This window comes from Haemorhous mexicanus, chromosome 28 (genome assembly GCF_027477595.1).
Source record: "Haemorhous mexicanus isolate bHaeMex1 chromosome 28, bHaeMex1.pri, whole genome shotgun sequence".
NCBI lineage: Eukaryota > Metazoa > Chordata > Aves > Passeriformes > Fringillidae > Haemorhous > Haemorhous mexicanus.
The window spans coordinates 4,629,263-4,654,275 of record NC_082368.1 but is presented as its reverse complement, the minus strand read 5'-3'; the positions used below and the strand labels follow the sequence as shown (position 1 = coordinate 4,654,275).

General features: G+C 44.6%; 1 protein-coding gene across 7 annotated transcripts in view; it reads right to left on the bottom strand.

Moving 5' to 3' along the window:
* The window catches only part of TANC2 (tetratricopeptide repeat, ankyrin repeat and coiled-coil containing 2), a 163,573-nt gene extending 150,611 nt beyond the window's left edge, over window positions 1-12,962 (bottom strand). For 6 of the 7 annotated variants that reach the window (XM_059868979.1, XM_059868982.1, XM_059868984.1 and 3 more), the window contains exons 1-2: window positions 12,822-12,962; window positions 7,061-7,165 (exon numbers count right to left, since the gene is read on the bottom strand). The gene's annotated coding sequence lies outside the window, so the exon portion shown is untranslated. The remainder of the gene's footprint in view (window positions 1-7,060; window positions 7,166-12,821) is intronic. The other variant, XM_059868980.1, reaches the window with a different exon arrangement.
* Window positions 12,963-25,013: the final 12,051 nt, after the last annotated feature.

Below are 25,013 nucleotides of genomic sequence, written 5' to 3'. Positions count from 1 at the left end.
GCAAACAGGTATAAATATTGCATCTTTCCATTAAATTAGACACATTAAACATGTAAGTGAAGTGACTAATGTTTTAAATGGTTTCTTATTTGGAAAAAAAACAATAAAATTCAATTTTATGAAGTATTTACACTTTCTGTTTAATATTGAAAAAAAAAAACAGATCAAATCCCACTAGCAGGAGCACTTCAGACAGAACTCAACACCAGGAATGGAAACTCAGGATTTTTCAAGAGGGAGGATGGACACAGAGGGCTTTTTCCTGGGCCCTCTCTAGTTATATTTGATGTGAATGATGTGTTACAGAGCATCTCAGAAATACAAACAGGCATCCTACACACCAGTTCTGTAGTTCCTTTCAATCACATCCTGCAGCTTACACCCCAGCCAGCCACGCCACATCCTTTCTCACACATAACATTAATATTTATTCCAATTTTCTTGAAAAACTTATCTAGAAATCAGTCAGTCAACAACTTGTCATGATTTATGGTTGGGTTTTTGATTTTTTTTTCCCCCTGACTATTCAGGAAGAGCCTGAGCTCAGAATATGGAACAGCAGGCCTGCTGCCAGCAGACTTCCTCTGCTCCAAGCCTGAAACATATGGATAAGCTCTTAATACAATACAGAAAGACTCTTCTTGAATGTGAGCAGGCAGGATTGCTTTGCACAGAAGTTCTGCACAAGTGTGTAGACTGTGAGCAAAGTGCCAGCAGATATAAATCTGGGGGTTTATGGCAGAGATGGCTGGCAGGAAAGGTTTAAGCTGCCCAAATTCCAGAAATGTACATCCCAGCCAGCACTCACGTCCATCAGACACGAGAGCACAGGTGGCAGAATGGGACATCTGAGAAGGGGAAATAAATGTAATAAATGTCCACACACACAGCCAGCTCTGCTGCACCCACAGCTAAACAGGTAACCATTAATACTGAGATTATTCTGCATATGATACTAGCCTTAAACTGAGATTCTTCTGCATATTATATTAGCCTTAAACTGAGATTATTCTGCATATCATATTACCCTTAAACTGAGATTCTTCTGCACATTATATTAGCCTTAAACTGAGATTATTCTGCATATTATACTAAGATTATTCTGCATATTATATTAGCCTTAAACTGAGATTATTCTGCATATTATATTACCCTTAAACAGAGATTATTCTGCATATTAGATTACCCTTAAACAGAGATTATTCTGCATATCATATTAGCCTTAAAATAAGATTATTCTGCACATTATATTAGCCTTAAACTGAGATTATTCTGCATATTATACTAAGATTATTCTGCATATTATATTAGCCTTAAACAGAGATTATTCTGCATATTATACTAAGATTATTCTGCACATTATATTAGCCTTAAACTGAGATTATTCTGCATATTATATTAGCCTTAAACAGAGATTATTCTGCATATTATATTAGTCTTAAACTGGGATTATTCTGCATATTATATTAGCCTTAAACTGAGATTATTCTGCACATTATACTAAGATTATTCTGCATATTATATTAGTATAATATGCAGAATAATCCCAGTTTAAAACTAAGATTATTCTGCATATTATATTAGCCTTAAACTGAGATTATTCTGCATATTTTACTAAGATTATTCTGCATATTATATTAGCCTTAAAGAGAGATTATTCTGCATATTATACTAAGATTATTCTGCACATTATATTAGCCTTAAACAGAGATTATTCTGCATATCATATTAGCCTCAAACTGAGATTATTCTGCATATTATACTAAGATTATTCTGCATATTATATTACCCTTAAACTGAGATTATTCTGCATATTATACTAAGATTATTCTGCATATTGTATTACCCTTAAACTGAGATTATTCTGCGTATTATATTACCCTTAAACAGAGATTATTCTGCATATTATATTAGTTTTAAACTGAAGAAAACCAACCCAGAGCACATGGCACATAAAGATGGACTCATCACTTGAAAGCTTTTATGGTTCCTCAGTTTCCAGATAATGATGAACAGCTAAATAAGCTTGTGTTACATGATTTCATCTTCCTTGAAAGATTGTTTTACCCAAACTTGGAAAGGTTTTTTGTTTGCCTCCATTTATGAAGAATGTTTATTCACATCTGATTTTCAGTGGTTATGCTGGAGTAAAAAACCTTGACTACACAAAAGACACGTGTACATGTCAGCAGTAAAGGTGGGGCCTGATCTGCTTTTTCAGCTGCCTGTCTGCAAGGACAAAAGCAGTGCCAAAGTTTATTTTAATGGCTTTCTAAGCACAAAATTTTAATTGTAACCAAGCAACATTAGAGAGCACACAGCACACAGTTACATCAGGTACATACCATGGATTTGGTTTAGCTGAGTGCTGGAACTTGCCACAGAAAATTAACTAATTAATGAATAGCTGACTTAAACTGCATTTCTTAACAAAAATAATTTGGTAAACAGATTAAACAACCACATGCACACACAAAATAGCATTTGTTAACTCACTTAAAAAATCTGCACATGTATCCACCAATTCCAACTCAGATTTCTACTCCCAAAGGCCCAAACTACTGAAACACAACATGGAAAACTGGCTCAGTGCAAGCATCAGGGGTGCATTCAGTGGGCCTGGACAGAATCTTTATTGACCAGATTATTAAGATGGGCTTCTGGACATTTACAAGAGGCAGAAGCAGTTAAAAAAAAAAAAAAAACCAAAACCAAAACCACAAAAAAACCAAAACCAAAACAACAACAAAAACACAAAGAAATCAGCAAAATCAGAGTCCAAAGCAAAGCTCAGACACATCATGAGGATTCCTGAGCTACAGCAGGGGCTGGGAAGAGCAGGCAAAGTCTGCTGAGACAAGGTACACTGACAGGAAAGCAGCTGCATCCACCCAGGAAACCTGAAGAAGACCAAAGCCCTCGCTGAAAGCCTGGCTGTGTCTGTGCAGAAATTTTCTCCAGACTGATCCACAGCACTGGCAGAGTCTGAGCAAGTCTACAACAAGAACCCAGGTCTGAAAAAGGGCACGAATTCACAGCTGTCCCTCAATTTCCCTTGCTCTGTGTACATGCAAATGATATTCATCAATTTTCATTTCAGATGTTTCACAGCACTTTGTGCTGCTCCTGTTCCTCTGTATTTATAGTGCTGACCATTTTTATCCAGAATAAACACTGAGAAATTAACTTGCTCCTACTCCAAGCTTCTAATTTTTTCAAGACCCATTTGAATTGAATCCTTTCTTCCTCTCCCTGCAGCACCTTGAGAGCCAGTGCCATCCACAGGTTTTCCCTACTCTCAATTCCTCCATCCAGGTTACTAAGCAACCTGGTAACCAGCTCTGCAGCCACTGTACAGCACTTCTGATCATGCCACATCCAGCCTTTCAAACAAAAATACCCCAGGCCACCACACTGAAGTGATTCTAAAAGCAAGACAGAGAGTTTTCCACCTCATTACAAAGCTTCTCTAATTTTAGAGCAGCAATTTGTTCAAGACTAGTTAATAGTGCCAAAGACTGAGATCTTCAGTCCCCATTGGGTAAAGTCTAAATCAAATCAACAGGCCACTCCATTATATAGCCCTCAAAAAAAAAAAAATCCCCCAGTTTCATGGATTCATCAAGTTGAGGCTTACATAATCCAAAAAAAGGCAATTTTTTTTAGTGCCTAGGAATTGGTCTAGCAGGCATCACAGCCACACTCGTCTGACTTACTCCCCTCACACTTTCTCTCAAATGCCAGCAAGCAAAACCCCAGCAGAGCCCCCCATGACTGAAAATACTTCTCAAGCTGGCAAAAATAAATACTTGCATCTCTTTCTCTTTGCAAACGTACACTGATTTAGAATGACACCATTTGGCCTGTGATCACAACTTGTAACTGGCAAGAACTCCCACTGCCATTACTTTTTGGGATAACTGCTACCCACATAGTGCCAGATGGTCCTTTCCACCTCTGCTGAGGAGGTGGAGCAGCACTGCCTGCTGTCAGCATTGCAGCTTCTTCAGTTTCTCTACACCAAGACAGAGATGATATTACCAGAATGAAGAGAAAGCAGGTGGGCACTTGTAGCTCCATTACAGTTTCAGCCTTCAAAGAACAATAGTCCTTTCTTTCAGGGTGCCTGTTGCACTAAATCCTCACTCCTGAAGACAAGAAAACAAGGATGTCGTGGCCCCCATGAACCAAAGGCTGGTGCCAATGAAGAGCTGCTCAGAAAGAACATCTGGGTTTGACTGAAATCTAATGTGAAGCTGAGTATCTCACACTAACAACTGTGGGAAGCAGCAGGAAACTGAGCTGGGGTCTTCTAATCAAATCTTACACTGAAAAATTAAATAGGAAAATCGTTTGAGTAAGAGGAGAAAAACCCATTAAGTAAGAAAATGGGGGATTTGTCCCTCCATAAAATATAAATTATCTATTAAACTAAGATTATGTGGAACTGCAAAAGCTGCTGGGAAAGATCATCAGTTAGACTCCAACTTACACAGAAAGTAGCAGATGAAGCAGCACACAGCTACACACACAGAATACCTGCCACAACCCAGATCACTTTGCAAATATCCTAAAAACAAAGTCACATGAAGAACACCAGAGCCTGCAGGCTGGGATGAACCTGCAAAATCTGCAGACACAAGCATTTATTTCCATCATTCAAATCACACTCTCCACTTGCATTTGCACCTCATCACAGGCTCAGCTTAACAACTCTCATAAAAGTTACACACACACATCCTTTTGTCTCTCTTCTCCAAGCATCACTGATTTCTAAAAACCTATCCTCACTATTTCCCTTTGGTTTTCCCTCTCTCCATATTCTATTCCAGAAAATCCCTGAAGGACAGAAAGTTGTTTATCTGTTTGCCTGCTAAGCTGCCCTTTGCTGAAGACTTTCCTGCAGAGCACTTGCAGGAACAGCCTGGCTAAGCCCACTCCAATTATCTGCTCAGGCACTGACCCCTTCTGCTCCCAGATCTGCTCAGACACTCAGCAGAGCCCAGACAGGCAACCAGGACTGTGCCTGCTCTGAAGGAACCTGCAGAAACAGGAGCAGCACAGGGGTCTGAGGCCTGAAAAGACAACACTTCTTGACCAATTTCAAATTCCAAGCACCCTAAATAATAAATGGGTAAATGCTGCCATTCCCCAGACCATACAGGCTTTCCCACTGATACCTCTCAGCATTAAACACATAGAACTCATGCCTACAAAAGCACTTTGTGCCTTTATCTTCTTGTTACTAGGCTTCTTCACTTCATTCTCTGGAACATTAAGGGCACCTGACTATCAAAAATCATTTCTAGAGAGAGAATAATCCCACACAAGACAAGGGAAGATAAGGCAAAAGGGAAAATCATTTGTTAATAAAGAGATAAATAACTACTACAATATTCAAACTCCACTACAAATATTCAAACTCCCATTCTGAAAGATATTTCATTGTGGTATTTTTCATATGCACTGCTGGTTTCTCTGTTTCATCAAGATTCTCATCCAAACCATGAAGGAAACACAAATTTTTAGGAAAGACACCTGAAGAGAACACAAAAAAAGGAGGAAACCATTTACACCCATACACATGCCTTTCTCATTAAGGCATACAAAAAATATAAATTGCAGCAGAGGTGTTTCCTACTGATTGCTTTGTAAAAGCATTTTGCTTAAATAATCTGAATACAGAAAAGCAGCAGCAATCTGTCAAATGTTACTGTAGCTGCCATGGAAATTGTACAGGCATGAAGGGGAAAATCAAATAAAAACCCAAAATACTTAGAAAGAAAGTAAGTAAACAAGAAGCTCCCCATCATAAAAGAGAAATTAACCATCTCTTTTCTCACACTTCTTAATTAATAACAAATACTCAACGTGACTTGCACTGCAAATACAATTCACCTATCCAAAACACTTCTTTCATTAATGAGATCATTACAAATCTTAAATCTGAGATCATTACAGTTCAACCATAATCAGCAATTACAGCTGATGTAAGTAAAAATGAGACAACTGAATATTCACCAATAAAGTGAGGAGCTCAGAGAAAAGTGATGCATTTACCCTATCCATTGTTATTTGGGGATTTTTCCTCCACTTTCAAGCTATTCTGTATTTTACTCCTAAAAATATTCCCTGCAGATGAGGGTAAGATGTAGTTCAACCAGTCAGCTGAATTTCATTAGTGGTGTGAGATGAGCTTCAACTGTTACACACTGGAAATGTGCAAATCTGATCTCTGCAGGGCAAGTCAGCTAATTCCAAAGGCAGAACACCAGAACAGATGGAAATGTGGATGCACAGAGAAATCATTTCAAACGACAAGCAGACCTCTGCTGCCTCACATGCAACCTACTCTAAAAGAAATGATCACAAATTTACCAGCTAAGAAGTCAAGGACAGAGCAGCAAGAAGGTTTGGCTCCATCCCTCCAAGCTCTGGGAAGGCTGGGATGATGGCAGCCACACTTTTGGAATCTGCAGACGCTGGCAGCAGAGCGAGGAACAAACGCAGCTTTCAGCCTCTCTGCTTTGATGGGCACAGCAAGGTCACAAATGCTCATCAGATGACTTTCCAGTCACTTCTGAGCCATGGGGCAGCATGAATAGAACTGCTTGTGGTGCAAGAAAGGATCATTCATCCACCCCAGGTCCTCCACTCCGGACATACCACTGGATTCTTTCTCATCAAGTACAAGTGAACAACTAATGAGCAACAAGTTGCTCCAAGACTCTGAAAGATCTCTCACAACAAATCCCTCTGCAGCCAAGCAGTGAAGTTGACAGCAAGCCTGCCCTCACCCTGCAGAGCTCCCAGCCTGCTCAGGAAGATGTTCCTTGGGTCACAAATATGTTCTTTTCACAAAGGACAAATAAATAACCAATACTGCTAAGAGCTGAAATGTCAACATGCATGATTCATTGCTCTCTTCATTAGTGATGCCAGCAGCACTCTGCCAGATCACTTCCCTGCCATTAGCTCACACAGCACCACTCCTGAGCAGCACTGGGGCTCCAGCAGCATGCAGAGACCTGCCCGGGCAGGAATAGTAACATGAACTCACCAGGATCCTGTGTGTTCCTCAAGTATCTGCATGTGCCTCTGCCAAATTGGCTCTGAAGGATTCCTACCTCGGGTTACTTCTTCAGTAAAGCTGAATAATCCTTGTCTTTACCATGATGGGAGAGGAAGGGCAAAAAAAAAAAAAAAAAAAAAGCTGCTTAAATTTTAAGCAAGGTTTTTAGAAAATAAGCCCTGCACTCAGAGCAGGAAAGAGCTTTGCCAAAGTGTTATAAAAATTACTGAGGAAGCAAAACTTTGGTCTAAGTTTGCTTTATGCAGAATACATAGAAACCCAACCATTACATAGATTTTATAAAAGCCATGAATAAGTAATGATTCCTTCAAGATCAAATAATGATGCAACATGGCACAAACCCAACGTTGAGTCAAATAAGCACATGGTACTTTTTATGTTTTCTCATTACTGTTTTCTCACAGAGTATTTTTCAAGATAGAGTTTCTCCTGCCACAGTATAAATTCTGTTATTTGATGAATTTTGGAAGGATTGGGAATAAATGCTACCCAGAAGAAAGCCAGGCTGCTCAGGGGACTCAAGAGATTATTCAAAGATTTCTCTTCCTGAGGAGATGAAACACCACAGCACCCAGAACATACAGCATTTTTATTCACAACCTACTAAAGTAACTTCTGCTCTCTCCTCAGAATCCCACAGGCAATTCCATGCTAAATTCCTCTCCAGTGTGTCCAGCATCCTTGTTAAACCAGATCCCTTCATCCCAGGCTGCTGAAGTAGAAACTTGAGGAACCCAGAGGTGGGACAGCTTCATAAGGCTGGGCTCTAAATTCCCAGCTTCTCCCTTCCTAATCCAAGTCCACCAAACAAGTGCTATTTCCAAAAAGTAATGCAGAGTTTGCATTTAAAGCAATCACTTTTCAAATGAATGTCAAACAAAGAACTGCATTAATAACTGGATTGGAACCATCCTAAGGAACATAACCAGAATTTGGTTTTCCCAAGCTCATAAAATCCAGCTGGCAAATAAACTAGAGACAAATGACCCAGTTCACTGGATCAGCTATTTCCAGGTGCAGTGAGCTCCAAATCCTAATTTATCTCCAGCCAGTGCAGCAGGCTCCACCTCCAAGTTAAAATGAAGGTGCCATCCTGGGCTAGCTGCAGCCAATTTTGCTCACAGCAGCTCACACAGGGCCAAGTTTTGGTGGAAGACTTGAGCTCCAAGAGTCAAAACCAACCAGTGGGCCCAGTTCTGTCACCATGGTAACCTCCCCAAACCCTTCCTGGCAATGCCACCGTGTCCTGTGTCCCCACAGAGCTCCAGGTGCCCTGTGGAGGCTGGAAGAGATCCTGGAGGTGGGCACACATTGATCACAGGAGACAAAAGCAGCTGAAATTACTGATCAGAGTTCTACCAAGGCTGATCAATAACAAATTACTGATCAGAGTTCTACCAAGGCTGATCAATAACAAATTACTGATCAGGGTTCTACCAAGGCTGATCAATAACAAATTACTGATCAGGGCTCTAACCAAGGCTGATCAATAACAAATTACTGATCAGGGCTCTAACCAAGGCTCATCAATAACAAATTACTGATCAGGGTTCTACCAAGGCTGATCAATAACAAATTACTGATCAGGGCTCTAACCAAGGCTGATCAATAACAAATTACTGATCAGGGCTCTAACCAAGGCTGATCAATAACAAATTACTGATCAGGGTTCTAACCAAGGCTGATCAATAACAAATTACTGATCAGGGCTCTAACCAAGGCTGATCAATAACAAATTACTGATCAGGGTTCTACCAAGGCTGATCAATAACAAATTACTGATCAGGGTTCTACCAAGGCTCATCAATAACAAATTACTGATCAGGGTTCTAACCAAGGCTGATCAATAACAAATTACTGATCAGGGTTCTACCAAGGCTGATCAATAACAGATTACTGATCAGGGTTCTACCAAGGCTGATCAATAACAAATTACTGATCAGGGCTCTAACCAAGGCTGATCAATAACAAATTACTGATCAGGGTTCTACCAAGGCTGATCAATAACAAATTACTGATCAGGGCTCTACCAAGGCTGATCAATAACAAATTACTGATCAGGGCTCTACCAAGGCTGATCAATAACAAATTACTGATCAGGGCTCTACCAAGGCTGATCAATAACAAATTACTGATCAGGTGACGTGCAGTTTGTTGATCCAGCAAGAAATGAACTTCACAAAATAAAAATAAAATAATAAAATTAAATTAAAATGAAATAAAATTAAAATTAAAATGAAATAAAATTAAAATAAAATGAGATAAAATTAAAATAGAATGAGATAAAATTAAAATAAAATGAAATAAAATTAAAATAAAATGAAATAAAATTAAAATAAAATGAAATAGAATAAAAATAGAAAAAAATAGAAAAAAATAGAAAAAAATAGAAAAAAATAGAAAAAAATAGAAAAAAATAGAAAAAATAGAAAAAATAGAAAAAATAGAAAAAATAGAAAAAATAGAAAAAATAGAAAAAAATAGAAAAAAATAGAAAAAAATAGAAAAAAATAGAAAAAATAGAAAAAAAATAGAAAAAAATAGAAAAAAATAGAAAAAATAGAAAAAATAGAAAAAATAGAAAAAATAGAAAAAAATAGAAAAAAGAGAAATTACATAAATAAAATTAAAATTAAATAAAAATTAAATAAAAATAAAAAATAAAAATAGAATAAAAATAAAATTAAAATTAAATTAAAATTAAATTAAAATTAATATATAAAAAATTAAATTAAATAAAAATAAAAATAAAAATAAAAATAAAAATAAAAATAAAAATAAAAATAAAATAAAAATAAAATAAAAATAAAATAAAAATAAAATAAAAATAAAATAAAAATAAAATAAATAAAAAAATAAAAATAAAATAAATAAAAAAAATAAAAATAAAAAGCTGTCATTCACACAGGAGTTGCTCAAAAGTTCAATGCAGCCCATGACAGAGGGTCCACAACACTGAGGGTGGGAGAACAGGACAGTGATTCAGCACCACTTCTTAAAATCTGCCCAACCTCATCAAGAAACAACACCCAAAGCCATTTGGGTGGAAGTCAAAGGAAATCACCTTGTCAAAGGAAATTACCTTTGTGCTCTAAAGAAAATTCATCCTCAAAAGTTGAAAGGATCAATGTTTATACATCAAAGAGACAAGAAACAAGGATTTTGCTTTTGAAAAAATTTCAAAGCAAAAGATTTTTTTTTTAATAGTGCAAAATATGGGATTACAGGTGCTACCAGGCTCTCAGCTGATCTCACATTTAACCACCTCTAGAAAAGGCAAACCTCGATAAAACATAAGAAATGACATAATTCTTCTCTTTTTCTAATGAGAAAAACCATGCACAAATTTGGGAGAGTCACAGGTCCTTTTTTTGTTTTTAATGTACCAAGGGGCTGTTCCAGTTCTCTGCTTTCCCTCTTCTTGGTTCTCTTTTGCAGTCTAACAAAAAAGTAAAATATACTACAGTGAATTTTAACAAGCATCCTGAAATTAAACAAAATACAAGATTATAAACTAATGAATGCACAGTAAAAATAACTTAAATGTGTCACAGGCAGGCCTGGCATCAAAGTGTTCTTCTGGAATTATATATAAACTCACACCTGCAAAACTCAAGAGTAAACAGTGCACAATGCTGTGCATGATACACATTTGGGCCTTAAACCATTTGCATTTATGGTCATTAATATTAATAAGTGAGAATTTGCAAGCAGGAAGTTAGGGATGCTTGTCTGTAATGTATTAAAAAATTCATCTTGCAAAAATTCCCTGTATGCTCATGGATTTCTCAACGTTAACATGTACACCACTGGCATTTCTAAAGGTTTAGCTGAAAGTAAATCCAGTGTATGCAACCTGAAATCCAAAACAACCCAGAAGCTCACACAGGATCATGGGAAAACCAAAGAAAAGATGAGAACAAGAGAGGAATTGCTACAAGGCAATCAATACTGATAAGCAGTTTATTTTATAAAATTCCATTAGTCACCCAGTTACCCTGAGTTTGCAAGCAGTAATTCACACAGTAATTACAAGTATGCTCCAATATTCCATGGCCACAGCAGAGATCCCAACAGGACACGACCCCGTGTACTCCAAACTTACCCCAATTTTGTTGCCACTCCAAGAAATTGGGGTAAATTTGGAGTACACAGCCTTTCACTGTGTAGGATGCCCTTAGGATGAGTCACTACAGAAAAGAAGCACAACTCTAAATAGTTTGTTTATTTTCTTAGAAGCCCAAGAGTCATAAAAGCCACAGACCTCAAACTGGCTAAGACAGTCTTTGCCTAAGCATTACTGCTCTCTTTCCACCACCAGTTTGTTTGCAGAGTCAAAAAATGAGATTTTGATCATGGCAAATGGCAGTAGATTTTATTTTTTTCGTTCAACCATAGGTCTACCATGCATTCCCTAGGTAAACATTCCTCTACACCAAGTGCCCATAATATCGAAGGTGTCTCTCACCACACAGTAAAAAGCCTCATGTGACTGTACCCAGCAAATCCTCTTCAAAACCATTCTCACCAAAAGGCACTCATTACACCAGCTCCTTTCTCCTCTTTAACTCACGCCTTAGGAACGGATGTTCCCAGGTGCAGGTTTGGAAATCAAGTTCTGAAGATTAAATAGGAAAATAAACACCACCCGACCTGCAGCGTTTTGCAGGAATTATTCCACGCTCCAGCCTGAGCAGTGCTGCTGGAGGATCTCCTGGCCATGTTGCTCGGAGAATTTCTTCTTCTCCTCCCAATCCAACATTGATTTGCCTTCGCTCCCATACCGCAGCTACGCTGCACTCCCCAGCAGCGCTAATTAACCTCCATAATTTATTTAAGTTCTGCAGTTATTTCATTCTCCTTGCACTGTTTTCACCTTGACAAAAGCCTAAAACCCACACCGGTCCATCACTGAATAAACCAGCTCGCCGACACGAGCTCCGCAAGTCCCCAACACAAACGGCGATGAGAATTTGCCTTCTCCTTCCCGAACACGCATCTGAGCGCCGTCTGCCTCATCATCTCGCACGGCTTTTCTGCATTTGAGCCCCCACCGACCAACCCACGCCTGGAACGGAGAGATACAGCGTGTGTCATTAGACTCCTCACGCCTTCCTCACCCCCGGGAGGGCGCACAGGGAGGGGTCGGACCCCGCCGGTGCCCGCAGCAGCGGGGGCGAGGGCGGTGCGCGCCCGCATCACGTGCGCGGTACCTGCGGCACCTCCCGCGAAACGCGGGGCCAGGAAAACGGCCTGGCCACAGCCCGCGCCGGGCCCGGGGGGATGGATCGGCGTTCCGCAGGGCGGAAAAACCACCCAGCGCTGACCCCCCGCACGCCGCTTTCCCCCTCAACAAAACACTCGATCGCTTTTTGAGCAAAACAGTCAATTTCTCATTGAAGAAACAGAATTTTGGGCAACTCGCTGCTGGCGCCGACCCCGCCTTTCCCGGCGCTCGCCGCCGCCGCATCCCAATCGAATGAGCGAGGCACCGACAGCGCCGGCTCCCCCTGCCCGGAATGGCGGGGAGGAGCCCCCACCCCAGCCCTGTTGTTGCGGTGCCCTCGGCCCCGTCCCCCGCCCGCGGGAGGGGCGTGGCGGGGATCGCGATCTCCCCCCCTCCCGCTCCCCTCCTCACGACCGCCGGGCGTTGCCCCCTCACGGTGTGTCCCCGTCGTGTCCTACCCTCACCCGTGGCCTTGGCCCCCGGCGCTCTGCCGGTCCTTACCTGGCGCGGGAGGCTCCCGGCGGCCCCTCACAGAGCGCGGCGGCGCCTCCCTCTCACCGCATCGCCGGGAGCCGCCGCCGCCGCGGCGAGCGCGCGCCCGAATGGGAGGGGACGGGGGGCGGCCGCTCTCGCCCCTCCTCGGCGGCTCCTCCGCCGCCCGCTACAGCGCCCCCTCCGCCCGCTCGGCCCTGCCCGCCGCGGCCTCCTCGGGGAGCCGCCGCTCCTCCCCTGCCGCTTTCCCCTTCCCTTCCCCCGTTCCTTCGCTCGGTCGCTCCGAGCTCGCCGCCGTCTCACGGGAGCCCGCGGAAGGCGGGGAAGGGACGCGGCGCGCGGGCGGGCGGGCGCGCTCCCGGGGCTCGCTACCCAGCGCCCCCCATGAGCGCACGGAGGGGCGCGGCCGAGCGCGGAGCCGTGACGAGGGCACGGTTATACAAAACAGGCGCGCCACGCTCCTCCGGAGCGCCGCGCTGCTGTCGGGCATTGCCTTTCCTGCCTTTCCTTCCTTTCCTGCCTTTCCTTCCTTTCCTGCCTTTCCTTTTTCTCCCCACCCCTTCCTCTCCGGCCGTACCTGGAAGGCGGCGGGGGATGCCCCTCGCTGCCCCCCTGCCGCCTGTACTCAGCCCCGGCCTCCCGGCAGCGGGGGAGCAGCGCCCGCGCCCGGCCAGCCACGGAAACTTTGCGGGAGGGCGGGCGGGGCAGGATCCGCCGGGGAGGGGGAACGCGGCGGCAGTGGCGTGGCCGTGGCCGTGGTTGTGGCCGTGGTTGTTGTTGTGGCTGTGGCCGTGGTTGTGGCAGTGGCCGAACCGAGATGTGCCCAAGCCGTGTGCGCTCGCAGCCCGATCGTTGCCTGGGTTGCCTCCCCACCCCCTGTGGGCGGCAGGTTCAGGGCTCTTCTGCCCCGCTCAGGTGAGACCCCACCTGCCGAGCTGCCTCCAGCCCTGCGGTCCCAGGAAGGACACGGACTTGGTGCCTCCTCTGGATTCACTCCAGCAAGATGATTAGAGGGTGGAGCAGCTCTGCTCTGAGGAAAGACTGAGAGAATTTGGATTGTCCCGCCTGGGTGACCTAATTGCTCCTTGCAGTACCTGAAGGCAGCCTACTGGAAAGATGGAGATATTTACTAGGGCCTGGAATGACAGGACAAGGAATGGCTTCAAACGGGGTGGTCTTCAAGGTCCGTCCAACCCAAACCATTCTGTGCGCTGCAGGGAGGGTCTCCCACAAGGGAGGGAGCAGGAAACACTTTCCAGGGCAGCCCCACGGCCAGGAACAGGTCTCTGCCCTGTCAGGACCTGCGCAGGGCCAAGGCACCAAAGCCACCTCCGAGGGTTGAACCTGTTCCTGCAGGTACTGCTGAGCCTGGGCACTGACACGTCGTGATGGGATGGACCCATGGTGACCCCGGTGCCTGGGTGCTCCCCCAGGTACCTCTGCAGGTGTGCCAACACCCTCACTGACTTCCACTGGTTCTTAACAAATGAGACTTCTGGGAATAACACCTGGAAACTGAAATGTTTTACTGATCATCACATACAATTGAAGGCCAGAGGCACAAGGAGCACGCAGGAAATGCTGTATTACCTGTTCAAGCTAATATAAACATTTATTTAAATTACCTAAATAGTGTAAGGTAGCCACTGAAACCAGCAATCCAATCAGCATCTTGGCATTGCTTGATTGCCCATGTGAGTGAAATGTAACTGACAGAAATTTGGGCTTCTTGTCAAACTGAAAAACATTATTTTTGCACAATAAAAATATATGGTAAACAGAATATTGAGTTTTCACTGGCTATTTCTCTTTAAGAAAAATAATATTTATGTCTTAAGTCAACAAAATAATCTTTTTAGTCCAGTACAAAATGTTCCCTTTAATTAAATTATCTCCACTCCCTTGGGATGGATGCCTCATTAAACCTCCTGGGTGCAGATTGCTTGCCTCCATCTCACCCTGGAATGGTTAAGAGCTTTACATCACATCTACCCACAGTGCCAAATTAATCACCAAACAAATGAAGCAACAGGGTAATCTTCAGTTGTGAGTCAAGGAAATGACTTGAACAAAAAATGAACTGCAATAGAAAGAATCCTACCTGGAAGGTGTTGATGAGAGTGTTCTGGTTTGGGGTTTGTGCATGTTTGTAGCAGAGCTGATGAGCAAGATGCCAAGTGTCTGGAATGAAGCTGGGATCAGTGAGTGCAGACTTGTCATCCACATTATCTGTCAGTGCACTGGCTGGGTTTGCCTTCACAGGAAACAGTGCAACAAGCACTTCAACAACAAATTACAGGAGGGAAATCCTCCAGGAATGTTTTCATCTAAATCTATTCCCTCCTGCCTCCCCTGATCCCCATGGCAATAGTGCTGCTCTCCTCAGCATCCCATCCTCGCTGCTCTTGAGGTCCACAGAGGACAGTAGGTGACAGGAACTGGTGACAGTGTGGCTCGTGCCACTCCTGAGCCTTTGGTGGCCCTTCTTCCCTGGAAGAGGTGCTGTGATAGACCAAACCCCTCTGTGCACAAACAGGCACTGCCTGGCACTCTGGAATTATTCAAGGCAGAATAATTCAGACCACCACTGGCACCTTTCAGCTCAGGCCTAGAGCTTTGCCATGCCTTTTTTTTTTTTTTTTTAAATCATGAATATCTGTTGTGTAACAGCAGTTACTTTGCAGCTAATTTTTTAAGGTAAATCATATTTGAACGGAATCAAAAATAAGCAGGAGCTAAAATATCTGCAGTGCTGGGGCTGTGCCAAACACCCACAGATTCTGTACCCTGTACTCAAGCCTTGTCAAGTAGCTCAGCACATCTTTATTCTAATAATTTACTTTCATTTTATGCCTAACAGAGAATTGTCCTGATTACTCAAGCAAAGCACAGCAAGAAAAGCACAGAAAACATTTGGTCAGCTTTGGGTCCTTGGTGCTCCTGGCATAGCTTCAACCTCCCCAGTCCCTTACCATGAAAGATTTTGGTGTATGTGCAGTGATCACATAGCTCTTGAGTTGATTTCCACTAAATCTCTTCGATAAGTGATTGGATCACTCTGAACTGAGAGGCAGCAAGAGCTGCTGGAGGTTACAGAGTGACTTGAGCAGCTGGAAAAATCCAGAGGTTCTCTTTGGGGAATGCAATTCCAGCCAGGAATTTATTGTCTCACTCCTGATACAGCAGGGGATGGGCCTGAGCCCTTTTCACTCAGCTCTGCATCTCTGCACAGACACTTGGGTGATAAAATCCCAGAGCCAGGGAATCACTGAGGTTGGGAAAGACCTCTCAGATTTGATGACCCTGGAGGTCTTTTCCAGCTCGAATGGTTCTAGGATCATTGAATCCAACCATCAGCCCAGCACCACCCCCACGCTCAGCCCTAAACCACATCCACATCTTTTTTGAGCACTTCCAGAGATGTGAGTCCACTGCTGTCCTGGGCAACCTGTACCAAGGTTTTACAAGCCTTTTTGTGAAAATATTTTTCCCTAATAACTAATCTAAATCACCCCTGGCACAGCTTGGGACAGTTACCTCTCATCATGTCAAAGGCAAAGGCACTTATTCCACATTGTAAAGATGAGAAGTACAGGACACTCATCTCACAGACAGGGAGAGAGGTGCAGAGCAAGATGGACAGACAGAGCCCCAGGGACCTAAGGAGGGGAGCAGGACCCCCAGCCCTGCCTGCCAGTGCTCTGGATGCAGCTGGGGAAGGAGCTACAGCAACCTCAGCTGTGGAGTGAAGATATTTGGCAACCCCAGCAGCAGCAGCAGCCTCTGCAGACAAGCCCATGCAGCCTCCTGCTCACCTGGCAGCTCCCTGGCATGACCAGCATCACCATGGGAACGTGTCTGAAGTCATTCTAAAGAGCTCCAAAAATCTCAGTTCTGGTGAGAACGGGCCCAGTGCAGAATGCTGGGGCGGTTTGGGCTGTTGTGCTCACTTTCACCAGGGGTGGAGATCACTGTCACTCCAGCAGCCGGGCTCTGGGAGAGAGGAGCTGCCCCGGCTGTCCTTGCCACACTCTGCATTAGCAGGCACAGGGAACGCTGACTGTACCCAAACAAAGAATTCCATGATAACGTGCCCAGCTCAAAGGCAGAGTCTGGAACAGGGGGAAAGGCAAGGGCAAGGCAAAACCAAACAGGGAATGTATAAACTCCTGCTCTTAGGGGAAGGCTGAGAGGACTTTGTGCTGCAGAGCAGCAGGGCACCACGAACAGCACCCTGAGCTGGTCGGGATGAATCCTTCCATCGGAGAGCCAGGAGCAGAACCCTCTGGAGTGTTAAACCCTGCTGTGGGCACTGCCTGCAGCTGCTCCTTGAACTCTCCTACCCTCACTCATTTTCACCTTCTAATACTCAGTTAATGATTGACTTTTTAAAGTGTTCCTCAGGTCACAATAATAATAAACCTGCCAAATAGTGTGACCTGAGGGGCAAAAGTAACTTTGTCCTCCGTCTTTCAGAGCTAGAACTTCAGAGCTGGAAAAGTTTGGGTGCAGTAGATTAAAAGTTAAATCAAAGTTAAAACAATTCAATTGAAGGGGAAAAAAATTACAAATTCCAATCATTCAAATACTCAAAGTTAAGGTGGTCCTGAAAGGAAGAAGCCTGAAATTGTACATAAGCACTATTTGAGCAGGAATTAGAAAATGGTTATTGGGAATAAGCCATGATTTCTGTCTGCATACAGGTAATACATAGAGACTCCTGGGGAGATTATTTGATCAAGGCTGGATTTCTTAGAATAGGAAAAATAAGTAAATGCAAAAAACATCTTAGATTCAAAAAAAAAAAAAAAAAACATAAACAAAACAAAACAAACTCAGCTGAAAAAGAGTCATTTGCTGAAGAAGAAGGATGGTTTTCCTGGGACAGAGGTTGTGTGCAGCAAGGTGAGGCACCAGGTAAAGCAACCCCGTGTGACCTGCTCCTCACCACGTGCCCCCAGCTGTGCTGCCCATGCTCAAACTGTCCTGCACCCACACTGCCTCTTTTAAATTCCCTTTTAATACAGGAAAAATCCATAACCTGACAAATGCTGATAGCACAACCCCAAATCTCCATCTTTACACCCCTGAGTGCTGCTGGTATTGACAGAGCCCCTCTCCAGGGGCTGCCACCACAGCAGTCATTTATTCAGCCAGCCCTGTTCAAACACAGATTGTTTATGCAGTTGCTGCTGACATTTCCTGTAGTTTGTTTAATCCACCACAGGGATCCCAAAAGGGGAGAGGGGACATCTTCACCACCAGTGGGAGATCCTGTCACAGCCCCCCCAGCCATTCCCACCTGGTTATAAAACAAGAGGCAATTTTAGATCATTCCTTTTGGTTCTTTCTCTGTTTAGACACCAAAAGTTAAACCTTCTGAGGAGGCTTTGGGAGCTCACTTGCCATAAACACCTGGAGAGCTGCAGCCAGCCCTGGGATCCCAGCCCAGGAAGGACAGGAACCTGCTGGAGTGAGTCCAGAGGATCTGAGGGATGGAGCAGCTCTGCTGTGAGGAAAGACTGAAAGAATTGGGATTGTTCAGCCTGGAGAAGAGACCAAGGGTGACCTAACTGTGACCTTCCAGTCCCTGAAAGGAGCCTACAAGAAAGATGGAGAGAGACTCTGTACCAGGGCCTGGAGTGCCAGGACAAGGGGGAAAGGTTTTACACTGCCAGAGGGCAGGGTGAGATGGAATCTGGGAAGGAATTGTTCCCTCTAAGGGTGGTAGGCCTGGCACAGGTTGCCCAGAGCAGCTGTGGCTGCCCCATCCCTGGAAGAGTCCGAGGCCAGGCTGGGGCTTGAAGCAGCCTGGTCTGGAAGGTGTCCCTGCCATGGCAGGGAGTGGGATGGGTGATCTGTGATTCCCTTCCTACTCCAACCATTCTGATTCTGTGAGACCACCAGGGATACACTGACCTCAACAGCTACAAATCCTGGATTCTGGATTCAGGGATACACTGACCTCCACAGCTACAAATCCTGGATTCTGGATTCAGGGATACACTGACCTCCACAGCTACAAATCCTGGATTCTGGATCAGGGTGCAGAGCTGTTGGGACACGTGCTGAGGGCAGGAGCTGCCAGCCCAGGAGATCTTTGCCTTTCAGCCTTTTATTCACACACAGTAAAGGTTTCCCCCTTTTCCATTGCTTCCCACTGGCTTTCCAGATGCTGTTTTGGGCTGAGTGCTTGTCACAGATCTGCTCAGAGCTGTAAAAAGCCAAAGGTTTTTACAGCAGCTCCTCTGGAAACATCCCAGCTTCATGCTGGGGCTTTGACAGCTCGGTGCAAACACACAACTGCAGGCATGCAGGTTAAAGGAATAATGAGCAGGGAGCAGCTGGAGACAGGAGTGCAGTGCAGCCCTGCCTCTGCTGCACACACTGAGCTCTTCCTGTGCAATTCCTGCAGCAGTGGCACGGAGGGGGTGGGTGCATCCGTGGCCCTGTGTCAGTAACAACCCAACAGGTGATGGAAAACAAAGTCAAGAGTGCAGCAAGGACAGCTCAGGCCTAAATAGTGAATGAAATCCATCAGGAGCCTCAGGTTCCTCATTTCTTAAATCCTTGGCTTTGCCATTCTAACATCATTTTCATGTCATGCTTGATATTATTTCCTACAGCCTCTTGGTTTGTTATTTTTAGAGGAGTAGGAAAAGGAAATGCTCCACCCCCCACAGGAGAATTAAAAATTTCACCAGAGTATTATGATTAGGAAAATGAGATTTCATTTAATTGCAACTTTTTTTTCTGAAAAGTAAAATTTTGATTAGTTTAATTTTATCTCATTTCAACTGTACTTAGAAAAATATTTCTTCCAAACATGTTTCCAGGCTTTTGCAGAGTGAGCTTTCCCTCCTGACACACACACACACACTTCTCTACTATTTTCCAAATTTTTCCAGTTGGAAGACAGAGGAAATATCTGGGAAATGCTGTCAGGCTATGGAACACTTTTCAAATTAAAATAACTTTCAGTTTTGAAAGTTACACTTACCAGGTGTGAAGTGTTTGATGAGTTCATTTTTAAGATGACTGACTGCACAAGCCCAAGGTGGTTTTTTGGCTATTTGGGTAAAAATGTCAGGTCCTGCTCCAAAGAAATGAGTCCTGGATTTTCTGAAAGCACTGTACTAAAAGACAGAATAATTTAAGAGTAGCTGATGCATTTTTTTCTTTAATCAAATCAAGTGCAGATCTTTGTGATTACATGATGAATTATGCAGTAATATTATGACCCTGCCATAAAAATGGAAAATCAGTGGGCAGTGTGTGAACTCAAAAATTCCTAAAAAACAACCTGTAAATATCTGCAGGGGAAGCAGCATCTTTGGAAAACAATGATTCATACAGGTTTTGTTTTCTTTCCTCGCCACCCTGAGCACAACAGGGAGCTAACATGGGTAGAAGCTGCTGGCATGTTTGTCTTACACCAACTGCTTCATGTCTGAGAAGAAAAGGAATCCTTTAAAACATGACAAAGATAAATATTTGTCCTGGTTCTTTTTTTTTTTTTATTATTATTATTATTTTCCCTTGGATGAAGCACTCCATTCCTCACCTGCCCTGGCTTTTGATGTTTTCTTTCTCTTCCTCAGAATTCATTAAATCAACATTTTGCCATCAAGAGATTCCCAGATCCCCTGGAATGTGTTCAGATGATGGGGAGGGAGGGGGGTGAAGCCCACCCAGAGGACACAGAAGGTCAGTGTAGCTCCTGTCTGAGCAGGATGGGTTCTCTGAACACAGCCCAGAGAGGGGGAGATGCTGACCCACAGGTGGCTCCTTTTCATCCCATGGCAAGACAGGCAGACTGAAGTAGGAAAAGGTTTTCCACAGCAATCACCACCTGGCAGAGCTGTGTTACTCCTGAACAAATACCTTCAGCCTCACTGGGATGGAATATTGAAAATACTGAATGTTGACATCAAGCCATAAGAGAGTTTGAGTTGGGAGGGTCCTGGGAGCTCCTCTTGCTTCCACCAGGTTCTTCCAAGACCCTTCCAGCCTGGCCTTGGACATTTCCAGGGATAAGGCAAATTATTGCAATGTTACCCTTTATAATCTAAAACTGTTGCAGCAGAATCCCTCCAGAAGCATAAAAGAAACCAATTTTAAATCAGATTTACAGAGCTGGTGATTCGCAGGCAGTCAGAACCCCCTCACAGATTGTGGGTAAAAGGGGAATTGTTGCCTTTGGAGCTGTCTGTTCTCCACTAGCATCCACTGCAGAAGATTGAAAGGCCCAGTTCCAGCTGGCAGCAGACTGGATTGGAGCTGTGCAGGGGCAGGAATCTGCTCTGCCTCGCTGAGGCTGTGGCACACCTCACTGAAATAACCCCAGCCCGTGTTTGTGAAGGAGATAAAAATGCATTCTCTCAAAACAACAAAGATCAACTTTCACATTCTGTTTGCTAAATAGGTGGAATGTGAAATTACATCCCCTGACAAGGAGCATTCTAGGGGGGCAGCAACAGGAAATTTGAAATAAGAGCACACAGGGCATGGTGAAGTGTCACCATTTGTTGGTGCTGACAAATGGGACTCACCACAGTCCCTTTAGGGTTGAGGTCAAGTTTATCATTTTTACAGGGATTGAGTAATGCCAAGTATCACTGTGCACAGGTACAATTGTTATTTAAAAGAAAATTGCTGCCAGATATGAAGGATCATGTCTGCAGCTGGTGTAACAAGCTGGTAGTGCCTCTTTCAGGACAGCAGAGTGAGCCCAAATAAAATCATAGAATCACCACGGGTTGGCAGTGACCTTAAAAATCATTTTATTTCAATGCCCTGCATGGGCAGGGACACCTTCCAGTAGATCAGGTCACTCAAATCATCCAGGAGCCTTCTTGCTGTATCCCAACAAATTCTCACATGCTGCTAAAAAATCCTCCAAACTCAGTTTAACCAAATCTAGTGTTTACATCTGCCTCAAGAAGCACAAGCACAAATGAATCTCAGGCTTTGGCATTCACGAATTCCATGGCCAAAGCTGAGGGCTTGCCCTTGAGCTCAGAATCTCCATTAAATGGATCATCACCATCTTCATGATTTCCTGCACTTCACTAATTCACATCCTTCTCCACGAGCAGATTGTTATCAAACCCCTCTAAGTCCTGGGGAGGTCAAACAGAAGGAATGAGAATCAGAGCAGGAGCTAAGAGAAACCTCCAAAGAGCATTTCAGCAGCTGCATTTTGGGAGGCTGGCCCTGGAACCTGACACTGGATCAGGTGCAGGCCTGGGAAGCAAAGGATGCAGCTCCTTCCACCCTGGCAGATGGTCTACCTTTACTTATTCTTCAGCAGCATGTGTTGAATATGTTGAATATAACCTTTTTTCCCCTTTTTTTGGTGAAGAACTGGACTGCTGTCTTTGCCTTCCTGTGAATGTTCCCACATTGAAAATTCACGAGAGAGAAACCATGGATGGGGAGGTCCCCACAAAACAGGGATCTACCTGTAGCACTCCACTGCAATTATTTGGCACCAGAAAGACCAAAGTTGGCAAAATGAACACATGATCAAATTCCTGGGCAATATCAAAAAGCACTGGCTGCATTTCCTGGTTCTGGGAGCATAGGAGTGGGTTGCTTGGTAACAGCTCCTGCCACGATCTGCTCGGAAATCAGCCCTAAAGCAGCTCCCATGCCATTGCAGCGTTGCCACAGCAACGTGCACAAGTGATGGATCCCCAGTTAGAGACACACCTTGAGCAAAAATATGTTTCCTGTCATTTTAAACACTTTCCAGCCCATAAATACGTGGTGTCTGCCATTCTGAGCAGCTCCCAGCAAGGCTGGCTCCCAGGGGCTTTGTCAGCATTCGCAGCAGTTGAGGGTTTGTTCATGTAGGAAAGCAATTAGCAAGGGGAAAACCCCAAACCATGATGTCTGCAGCCCTGGGTTGCAGCACTTCATCAAGCACTGAGGGGCCAGCACAGCAGGCAGGTCACTGCAGCCATGCAGGGCTTCATGCACAGGAGAGGTTTCTCCCTGCAGGTGTGAGCTGCACTGGGGCTGCAGCAGGGACCGTGTGCCAGGGGGGTGGTGGCTTAGGAAACCCTCCAGGGGCTCAGCAGGGATGCTGCAGCTCCAGCTGTGCCTCACACAGGTGGGATCCTTGGCCCACAAGGGACATCTGCAGCAGACCAAGTGTCTGCTGCCTCTCAGCCCCTGGGCAGAGTCCTCATGGACAACTGACCCAGCAGGGAGGACCTATTTGGCAGGAGGGCAAATCACACCTTGGGATGATTGGCCATGAACTTGCTGTTCAGGACCCCTGAGTGACAGAGGATGAAGAGCTCAGATGGAGATACCTGTGTGCAGGACACCCACTTTGATCTGAGAACCTGTTCTGCTGCTCTCTCAGGGCCCCTCTGTGCTCAGCTGTAGCACAGTTACATGGAATCATGGAATGATTGGAGCTGGAAGGACCTTAGAGCCCATCTCATTCCACCTTCCAGGAGACCAGGCTGCTCCAAGCCCTGTCCAGCCTGGCCTGGGACATTCCCAGGGCTCCAGGGGCAGCACAGCCTCTCTGGGCAGCCCGTGCCAGGGCCTCACCACCCTCACAGGGAAGGATTTCTTCCCAAAATTCCATCTAACCCTGCCCCCTGGCAGTGGAAAGCCATTCCCCCTTGTCCTGGCCCTCCAGGCCCTTGTCCCAAGTCCCTCTCCTGCTCTCCCAGAGCCCCTGCAGGTGTCTCTAAGGTCTCTCAAAGCTTTCTCTGCTCCAGGCTGAATACTTCCAGCTCTCTCAGTCTCTCCCCATACCAGAGGTGTACCAGCCCTCTGATCATAAAAACCAACTAAAGAGCTGCCATGCCCTAAAACACCAGTCTGATGGGGAAGAACTTGCCTGCAGCAATGCAGAAGAGTGAATTGATTGCCTCCAGAAGTCTTTGCCCTGAAGTGACAGAGTTCAGTCACTGTGCAGCACGCCAGCCTTTACCCAAAATGTGCTTCCTTGGCTCCAGAGCTGCTGCCCACGGCCTCTCCTCCACACAGAGCTCCTGCCACTGAACCAGACACTTCCTTCACTCTTCAAACCCAGCCAGTGCCAGTGGGTAACCACGTCAGGGCCGTGCTCATCTCAGGGGTGGTGCTGCATCCTCAGGCAAGAGCCAAGAGCGAGTGATGAGCACAGACACAGAGCTCCTCTGTCTGTGCTGACGTGTGGCAGCTGAGTGTGGAGGGGGTTAACAAAAGCTGAATTATTTTTCTCTGAAAACGTCTAAAATGGCCCCACAAACCAAAAGTATAAAATAATTACACCCCGCCTTGGGCTGAACACAAAAAGGTTATTCACTACAAAGCCCTAGCAACCATCTTAGCCTTGAAGGAAAAGAAAGCAGACTGCCAAAGCAGTAATGAAATGACACACAACTGCTAATTTCATGTCTGTTTTTCAGAGGTCTGTAATAATAACCAGTAATTCCTTACAATGCATCCATTCTTGCTCCCTAATTCCCACCTGAGGATATTGAAAGGCTTAACTATTCCCTGGCTGTGTCTTTTTGGAACATAATGTCTTAAGTAAAGGTTAAAAAATATTTTATTATTATTTTTAAGGGAAAAAAATCCAATTTATAAGGCTCTATCAAGTGGTCAGGTGAGTCCAAAGGGCTCAAGAGGACCAGCAGTGACACCTGGACAGGTGGATTTATTTATTCCATGGCCCAGCATGTGGCAGTTCAGTGGCCTCAGGGCAGGAGGTCACCTTGCAGAGCCTTGACAGCTCTGGGCAGAAAAGAATGAGACCTGCACCAAACAAAGCTGCACAGGTTTATGTTGTAATTAGCTGGAAAATACACTATTTCATCATCACCATTCGTGTGCCTTCCAAGAGGCCATGTATTTATCACTGAGTACACAGAGATCTGGAAATAACAGCAAAGGCAGGCAGGATGAGGAAGAGCTCCTCTCATTGTGCCTCAGCACAGTGCTAGCACACAACCACAAAGAATTCAGCTCCAGAAGCAGAAATCTTTGTGCAGCTCCTGTGATCAGCCACTTGAGAGCTGGAGCTGCCTGGAGAGGTCGATCCTGCTGACTCAGGACTGACATTAATTGGTCTGCTGGTCTCACCCTGCTGCTCTGATGTACCTGGGAATAAACCAGGCCACAAAGGTGCTTGTGGTGTCAGGAAAACACCAAACATTCACCCAAGGTCCCTGCTCAACATAAACAGGTGCA